This window comes from Sander lucioperca, chromosome 17, assembly GCF_008315115.2.
Source record: "Sander lucioperca isolate FBNREF2018 chromosome 17, SLUC_FBN_1.2, whole genome shotgun sequence".
Taxonomy (NCBI): domain Eukaryota; kingdom Metazoa; phylum Chordata; class Actinopteri; order Perciformes; family Percidae; genus Sander; species Sander lucioperca.
Window position 1 is genome coordinate 7,971,063 of NC_050189.1, and position 9,608 is coordinate 7,980,670.

At 37.9% G+C, this 9,608-nt stretch overlaps 1 protein-coding gene across 3 annotated transcripts in view; it reads right to left on the reverse strand.

Moving 5' to 3' along the window:
* Window positions 1-6,972, reverse strand: part of zgc:109889 (uncharacterized protein LOC553542 homolog) — a 39,542-nt gene extending 32,570 nt beyond the window's left edge. For 2 of the 3 annotated variants that reach the window (XM_031304144.2, XM_031304143.2), the window contains exons 1-2: window positions 6,722-6,970; window positions 5,823-6,118 (exon numbers count right to left, since the gene is read on the reverse strand). The gene's annotated coding sequence lies outside the window, so the exon portion shown is untranslated. Of the gene's footprint in view, window positions 1-5,415; window positions 5,619-5,822; window positions 6,119-6,721 lie in introns of all 3 variants that reach the window. The other variant, XM_035993781.1, reaches the window with a different exon arrangement.
* Window positions 6,973-9,608: the final 2,636 nt, after the last annotated feature.

A 9,608-nucleotide genomic window follows, 5' to 3' on the forward strand; every position in this document is an offset into this window, starting at 1 on the left:
GCAGCAGATAAAATGTAAGAAATAGAAATCGTGATAGAGTTCATGCACTTGGTGCATCAAGAAAATCACATAAAATTGTCTTAAAACTTGGTCGTATGTTTAACATCTATGACATGCAATTCAACTGCTGCTATGAAATTTCTTCTCATGTTCCTGGGCTACTATTACCTGTGTAATGCTTCCTCTTGCATCACTGTATTAACAATGATTTCTGGAAATACTATAACCTAGTCTAAATCTCTTCTGCTATTGCAATACTGCAGCAATGTTGCCATCAGTGGCTTTGGTTTGCATGTTTTATCAGGCATATTTTTTCAGCCTTTAACTTTTCTGTGGATTGACAATGAAAATGTACGAATATCCCAATTTTGTTTTTTCATGTCTGTGACATGTTGCTTACACGGAATTAGAACTAAAACGATAAGTTGATTATAGGGTTGGGCGATTGGACGAATGTATCGACGAATGAACCGTTAAACACTTATATTGTACATAATTGTTTAGGTTATCGTAGGGCTGGGAAATAAAACAATCTCGAAACAGGGTCAAGATAAAATTCAGGTCGACAACGATGAAAGGCTTTGGACATATTTACCCAGTAACACAACTGCCAGGGTCGGCCTTTTCGGCTTGGCGGACACGCCCACTTCTTATTGTGAGCGTTTGTCGGTTGCCGGTATTGTGTGTTCCCCTGTCGAATAGTGTTTTTCTTAATATGTTAATAAACTATATTCTAAAGTGTAATTAAACCTAGGTTTTTTCTAAAAATGTTTCAATATCGATCGAATGGGAAGATGTATCGTGATAAAACCTTTTGCTATGTCGGCCAGCCCTAGGTTATTGTATCTTTTACATTTATTGTTTATTTCCTTTTAATAGGTTTATGTATGCACCAACTACCAAGAAAAAATCCTTGTGTTACTTACTTGGTAGTCTCGCTTTGCCAGACCTTCCTCCACAGCGCTGCGGAGGAGGGTCTGGTTAGTCCACACAACATTTCGGGATGGGAGAAAAACGTGTTCTGGTTTATTGGCATTTCTTTAAACCAATCACAATCATCTTGGGCGGTGCTAAGCACCGGGAAAAGCTGCAGTGTCTCTGTAAAATAGCCTTGGGAAGGAACTTATTTGGGTGGAACGTGTACGTTCAAAAGTTGTTTTAATCATGGAACAGAAAACTCAGGCTGGACAGATAGCTGTCTGGATTTACCCTGCAGAGATCTGAGGAGCAGTTAACCATAGTCCTCATATATCCACCGGAGTTTAAAATGGCAACACAAAGGAAGCCCAAGGCAACAGATATCCGGCCTAAATGAGTGAAATCTGGCAGAATTTCTATCGGCAACAGAGCAATCCTGGAAGTGGAACGTCGAGGATATAGACTTGGCAATAAATCCTATTCTGATTGGGTTTTTCTGGCTGATTCTTGTCATTTTATTTTGCTAATTTAATGGTCTGTCTCTGAAGAACGAGTGAGAGCCGCACACACCAGCGTGGAAACATAGGCGGTTGTTGGGCTGACTGTGACCGGTTGGAAAATATGAACATATTGCTCAACTAGTAATCAATTAGTTGATTAATCAAATTAAAATATTTGGCATCTGTTTGCTAATCGATGCAGTCGTTCGTTTCAGTAATGTTTCAAGCAAAAAAAAAAAAAAAAAAACATTGCTGGTCCCAGCTTCTCTGTGTCTTTCTGTGTCAGCGTCTTCTGAATAATTTCGTGGTTTTGACTGTTATACAAAACAAGACATCGGATTATGTCACTTTCAAAAAAGTTACGCAATTTTCTGATATTTTATAGACAAAACAATTGCTCGAGGAAAGCATTGGCGGATGAATTGATAATGAAAATAATCGTAAGCTGCAGCCCTACATGGACTATAGAGAATCCTGGCTATTTACGTACCTGTATACATCATCATAATATTATCAAAGCTTCTAAGAAAGTGGCAATATAATTAATCTACCACATTATCAGTGTTTGATTTATTCTTTCATTTCAACATATGGATCATTAAATTGTTTATATACCTGGAGAAGGTGTACATGCCCCAGTATGGTAGCATATTTACATTGTTAAAGTCACTATGTGTATTTTGTATCATAGTTTAAGTTATTTTGATGGCCCAACTTTTAGTTTGTAGAAAAATATAATAAAGGTTATGAAAATTGGTGAAGCCTGTGTGTTCTTTTTAGCTCACTCACCACAGTAGAGTAGGAGATTTTCAAATTCTATACTTAGTGGCTTTCACTGAAACCATTATTCCTTAAGTATACCATCTTTCAATGGGAACAGAATGAAATACACTGTGTGGCAGACTCATGACAGACAGATCCTATTCAATGTGTCAGATGGTTATTCAAACTATGAATAGCCTCGGAGTGGCTCTCTAAGTGGCCACATAACTCAGTCTGAGTGCACCCTGAAGAGGCCGCTGTGTATCTTCAGAGTTTATTCAAACCATTAGCCACAACGAGACGCATTGAACATGTGTCAGACGGAAAATCCAAAAGGAAGGCAGAGATCTGTTTGAATAATAAAAACCAAATCCCATTTCCTTTCACCTGGAACCGTTTAAAAAAAAATCTACCAGATCTGGTTCAAAGAGGAGGCCAAGGAACAGACTGGAGGCACAGTGTAACAGAACAAGGTCCTCGGGGAGGAGGAATAGAAATGCATCTGGAAAATGTATAAGCATAATGTGCCTTCTACGCAGCAGCAGAGAACGGATGATTCCTGAAATACAGATTACTGTGAAAACGCACCGCTTACCTCTGGAATCCTAATCATCCTCAGTGCTGCAGCAGAGAAACTGCTCCGATTAAACCAGCAGCTTTAAATCTCTTGCAAAGACTCGGCAAAGTGCTGGCAGCCAAAAACATACAGAGCATTTGGAGATGGAAGGTTGTTTTCAGGTTGGCAGACATCCATTTTTCAAATTATGCACTGTGGAAATGTTATGCATATACTCCTTAAGTGAAGCAGAAAATCACCAAAGTTACCCTGATACCTTCACTTTCAGTTGACATTCAAAATAATTTTGGTTCACACCAGAGCTTCAAAACAAGTCTTGCATCAGAAAGAGTCACAAAAAGAAAAGAAAAAAGGAGATGATGCAAAAAGAGAAAGACCAAAGTGATCCGGCTTGTTTGAAATTCTAAAATAAAAAAGGATACATACAGAGTGTTCGCCTCACTGTATTGGATTTGACTGGCAAGACTCTTCCAACTGTTTTAGTTAGTTAGTCATTTACTAAGCCCGACAGAGAACACTGCAGATACAGATCCTACTAACAAAATATAAGAAATTAAAATATCCAGCATTATATTAGAGTTGAAAATCTCTACCTTGAAGTAGCCTACATTACAACAACTGTTACAACCCTCTTCTACAGTGACTTCCATGTCAAATGTTTCCCTCACTGGCCTTGCAAGCAGATCATTGGTTTGAAAGCTAAAAGAAAAACAGGGTGCAACAGGGTGATCAGAGGCCAAGATCAACAACAGAGTAGGAATAACAAGAGCTGGGAAGGACTCAATGTCTTGCTCAAGGGCATTTCTGCAAAGCAGCTACTTGCCATAAACAGGGGTTTGAACACCCTGCTGAATGACTTTTTACACTAACTTGCAATGCAAGTATTTATGTATATCTTTATTATGTATATCTGTATTTATATTTTTCCTTTCCGAGTACTTACTTTTTCAATATTATTTATATTATGGTCACACTGCAATATCATTTATATTATGGTTAATACTTTTTGCTATGTTATTTAATTTACTTTTGCTATGTTATTTTATTACATATTAGTCAATATAATTTCACGTCAATTACTTACGTTACAATATTTTTCGTACTATGGCCACCTCACTTTACTTTACAATACTTTTTATATAATGTCACTTTACATTAATTCAGTACTTTTTGCACATTGTCTGGTGTTTGCCTGTTGTTTGTTTGTTTGGTTGGTTGTTGGTTTGTTTTTATTGTGGAAAAACTAAAGTATTATCTAATCTAATCTATCAAATAATGACGCTCTATTTAAACCTTATAGCTGTCTAATGTGCCACAATATATATGGAAAACAAATATGGAAATATTTAAACAGTTCTGAAAACAGTTTATCTGGAATCAGAGATTTTTTAGTAAATTTAGCAGCACTGGACAACAACATACATGGTGTTAACTTTCATTTAGGAAAATTCAAATTTAAAAAGAAAAAAAAGAAATTGCAAGGATATAAAAACTGTACTGCATTGTACGGTAATGGATTGCAAAGGAACTGCAATAAAAGTATTTAAAAAAATAAATATTATTTACTATTTATTATTACTTATTGCCCTACTGTACATCTCAAACCTCACTCTGTCAATGGTTTAGATCAGTGCAGGGAGGGCCATAAATATGAAACATGACAGAGTAGGACTTCTCCATCCTGCTTTGACTACTGAATTTGAGCTGAACCCAGCAATCATAATTGGTCAATCTGCTGATAATTTTGGGGTAATCAGTGAATGGTTTGGTCTATCCCATGGTACCAGGCAACATCTTGAAATTGCTTATTTTGTCAGATCAGTGGTCTAAACCCCAAATATATTTAAGTTACATAACTATTAAACAGAGAAAAAGGAACAGATGCTCAGATTTGAAAAAAAAAAATGAAAATAGGCATTTTTGCTTGATAAATGGCTTAAACAATAATATTAAGTATCAAAATCAACTAATAGAGTCGGAATGATCAAATCTGACCATTTTTTTTCTGACAAAACAGCTCTGCAGCCTGTAACCATGATGATTGCTACTTTGCTAACACACATATCTGAATCAAATAAAAGGATTGCTTGCAATAGAGCATTACCTCTCTGGTAAGTGCTTGATTTCTCACAGTTTTCCCCCTATATTTTAAGTGTCTGTACCATTGTCATGCGCACCTTTTTCCTGTAAAACAACGTGCAGGTATTAATCTGCACACATCCTACGGTTGTGGGTGGCTGAGGTTACCTAGATTCAGATTTAAGCAGGCCTTTTACAAGCTGAGGACAGGGAATCAACTAGCAGAGGTAAGCAACAGGAGCAACATGAAGAGCAGTAAAATAAGCTACTATGGAGATAGGCAGTACACACATTCAGAGGTCCTACTTTTCCATACCCATGATCAAAAATAATACATGTATTTCAGAATAGATTTGAATATATGTCGTTCATTTTAATACATTCTTAATGGCCAAAAATAAAGATACCTATAGGGATATTTTCTAACATAGAATAGGGTACAGTTACAGGTGTTCATTCTGTAGTTAATATATCTCTACACTAAATCCCATGTGAAAAGCAGGCTTATTTTATCAGTAGACAGACAGACAGACAGACAGACAGACAGACAGTTATGGCACAGACTAATCCTCTACACACCTCCCGTATAAGCTCCACTGCTCTTTCTAGTCGACATCCAGCCACAAGCTTGTTCCCTGCCAAATCCTATGACACATTAAACCAACTGGTGACATTTTGTTACAGGCGGCCCGGAGACACACCTGACCAGTGCGTTGGAAACGTCGGCCGTAGGATAAATGGATGGAAATGGAGTGAAAATGGGAGGAACATTCGGCTTTAGCCTGCAGAAAAATGGGCGCTAATTAGTAAGCATGCAGCTCAACCCACCGCCTCTCTACAAATGTGGGTGAATTGTGTTTTCTGCGTGTGTACGCGATGCAATAACAATAACAAACGCGCCCTCCTTCTACTCCCCGTACGTGCTCCCATGTGTCCACACCATTGCTGTCAAATGCAAAGCCGATTTAAAATTCAAATAGATTTACCTGGCTGCGGTCTCTCTCACCTTCTTCTTCTCTCGCTTATTTAACGCTCTGCTTTTCTCCGGCTCTGCATTTCATTTCAGAACGCCCATGTTCGCAGCTCGACGGATGGAAGGATGGAGAGAGGTGGAGGAGGAGGAGGAGGAAGAGGAAGAAGAGGAGCGGAAGCCTTTGAAGTGAAGAAATCTGGGTCCTGCTCGCGACCCAGCTGCGTGGACTGGATTTATGTCGTTTCCAAGGCAGCGTCCGTCGACCTGACGAGCGTCAAGCTGCAGCCTAGTGTGAAGAAAGACCACGTCCTGTTGAAATTTCAAAATAAAAGTCTCAATTAAAGTTAGCAAAGAAGGGACAAAACAAAATAGACCTAAACAAGATGTTTTCAAGTGGTTTTCACATTCAATTCTGTTTTTTTCTTCTTCTATCGGTTCTATTGTTTTCATCCAGATCTATAAATTACCTTAAAAAAGCCTATTAAACAGCTGCAAATTATCTTCAGCTACATATATTACATATTTTGCATGTTGATCTGTGTTGTCTATGTCAAATGAACACATACCATAACTATCATTTTATATAAATAAATGAAATATACCATATAAATATTAGTAGTAATATAATTATCTCTTCTCCACCATGGCCATCTCTCACTCATTAACTTTTTACCACATTTTGTGCACTAAAAAATAACAGGGAAAAGCGTTTGATTTGCAAGTGGCAAATGTCCCTTCTATGCCGTACATTGGCCTATATGTACTAGGAGACTATGACAAGAATAACTTGAGAGAGGCTCTTAACACATACCAACTTCACAAAGAACTGAGTTTTACAAAAGTATAGTGGCTTAAGGTCACAAGTTGTTTTTTTACCATATACCTTACATTTTAATTGACTTAAATTCTCACCTTTTGCTTGTAAATTTCTTGTTGCAATATTGTGGGTGGAGTGAGGGTAAACAGATTTGTTTGCAACGTTACTAGCTAGACCACCAACAGCGCTACCGCTACACATAATGATTACTGCAATGAATCATCTCTCCAAATATCACATTACAGTCATAGCAATACTTAAAGCACAAGTGTACAGTACTGCAATACAGTGACTTTGTGTTAAACGTTAAATGCCTTAACTGCCGGTATTTGTAGTTAGTGATACCTCACGCTAGCTTGACGCAGCTCAAACGAACCAAAGAGATGCAGCATATCGGTGTAACGGCGCATGCGTATCCGAAGCATTGCGACTGCAGCCGGTGATAGCCGAGGCCACCACCCACTCCTTCGAGCATCATGGATGAACGGGCAGAGAGGGAGCGCCTCGCTGAGGAGAGACAGAGCCGCTGCGGGCCTGTGGGGATATGCCTTTTACATGGAAACACGTGTGGATTAGAGGCTCATTTCGCTTTAATTAAGAAATACAGCGAAAAAATAATCACCAGAACATTTTTTTCCCCAGATAAACAAGCTAATTTCACTGGCGTCCTTCCACCTATATAATTATAGACATAGATACCAGAATAAAACGTACATTTCCTCTAATGTAAAGGGTATATTCTTGAAAACATTTCATTTCAATAGTATGGGATTTTAATTTGTACACATATAGGCCTAAAATATTCTAATATGTGTATTAATGTAATGGAAATCTATTTAAAAAAAATAAAGAATGTTAAAGAAATGTCATACAGTAGCCTAGCCTATATAAACATTTCAGATAAAAAGAACATTGCACTTGAAAAGACATATTACAGAACAAAGTCTAGTCTGTGGTTTACAGTAAACACAGCAGTTGTTGACTTGGATCTAGGCCCATCTTTCACAACTATTTACCCAACACTAACCTGGTAGCTAACCCTAATACCAACAACTTGTAGAACTATTAACATATCGGGAAAAACTATAACTGCACAGTTTTTTAATAAGACCATTGTACAGTACAGTTATGTGCGGACACCATAGGTCACCTCACAAAGTCCTGTTATATCCCAGCTCCACCGCTTGGCGGCGCTGTTGCTTTGTGTGTAATAAAGGAATCTCCTGCAGGTTGCTTGCTCCTCTGTCGCTGTCCATGGTGCTGATTTAAGATGATGCTGCAAACAAACGCTTGGGAAGAAACACCCTGATTTTAAAATCTAAGCTTGCAAAGAAAGCCTAAAATAACAGACACAGTACAGCAAGAAGCTGTCACATTGTGCCTCCTCTGATGCTTTGTAGTCGTTTAAAGTTGATTGTGACTGTATATTTTGGCCTTTGGCATACTGTGGTGCCACCTTGTGGATCTATGTGGTAATCACACCTGGTTGTTGATCAGCTGTGTGAGGCTGCACGTCACAGGATCTCTGCTTTTTAAAGGCCCAGTAAGTCATTTATTACCTTTATCGACCTCAACCTGCAGCCCATTAGAACACCAATTAACCCTTGTGTTGTCCTCCGTCTGTTTTGCCACTTTATAAAGTAGTAAGTAATGATCTCCTGATTGTGTTCTTGATCTTGTTAGCTAACTTCATTCCAACTTATTAACTCTAGTTTTACACTTCTTTTTGGAATTCATGGTCAATAATTCTCATTTATATGAAATTATACCTAATTCCTGAGTTTAAAAAAAGGAGAAAATATGAATTATTTTGACTAATAGTTAAGATCAAAGGATGTTGAGTGGATCACAGACTGGTATATGTTGCATGTTTAGTCAGGATACTGTTTTAAAAACCATTTCAATTTTTTTTCCAAATGCTATAAATTTGAATAAACCCAAAATAAATAAAAGTAGAGATTTGATCCTTCACTTACTTGCAAAGAGCGTTGTATGGAACCATCCATGTTATTTTTGGGAAGATTTGGTTAAAAGAAAACCAAATTTCTGATACAAATACTTTGAAAACGGGTCAAATTTGACCCGAGGAAAATAGGAGGGTTAAACAAAAAAGCTGTGGCACAGTTAACTGGGGCCTGTTGATGGATGAAGTCAAGACTTCACTACACAGTAGAAGTGCAAGCATGGCTTCGAATCACAGCAGAGATCTAGCAGAAACGTCAGCGGAAGAGGTATCACTCTATGTCATGACACAAAAATCTAACAGTAGTACATTTGATAATTACAGTACTTTTTGGGCTCGAAGGCCTTCTGATCTTGCTTACAGTACCATCAGTCATTGTTGAATAGTGTGAAATGCATGTGGGGTTAAAGTCTCTTTAAAAGCATCAACTGAAGTGTAATTTGTAAGAAGTCTAAGCACCTGCTGAAATAAGCATGGTCATTTGCAATCCTGCATAGACCTTTTTTATGGTCATTTTGTGTAATTAAACTCTTCCTGCATCACACCGAGCGGCTCATTAAAAAAAAAAAAAAAAAAAATACTTCACATTGCCAATGTGGGTAAGGTACTCATATCATGAGGGTTTCCTGCATGGCTCAATGGACAGATCATGGCACTGAAACACAGTCAAGGCTAAGGGTTTAATAAGCTCCAGGTTCAGCTCTTTTCGTGGCACTGTGCAGCACTTTGGATAAAAGCTCCCACTGATTGGCAGAATAAAAGAACATAATAGTGGAGTGGACTGGGTAGCCAGCACAGGGAGCTGGGGCCTTTACTGTTATGATTCAATTCCCCAAATTTCACAGCTAGGTGTGTAGCTGTTAACCATTTGAGGGGAGGAATGCTAATATGCAAATAAGACAATTGTCCACACATTAGAATAATATTTTAATAAATAAATAGCAGCATCACACAGAAGAAAAATATACAGTGTGGTGATGGCATAATCATTGTATAAACTCAATATGTATCATAGACAA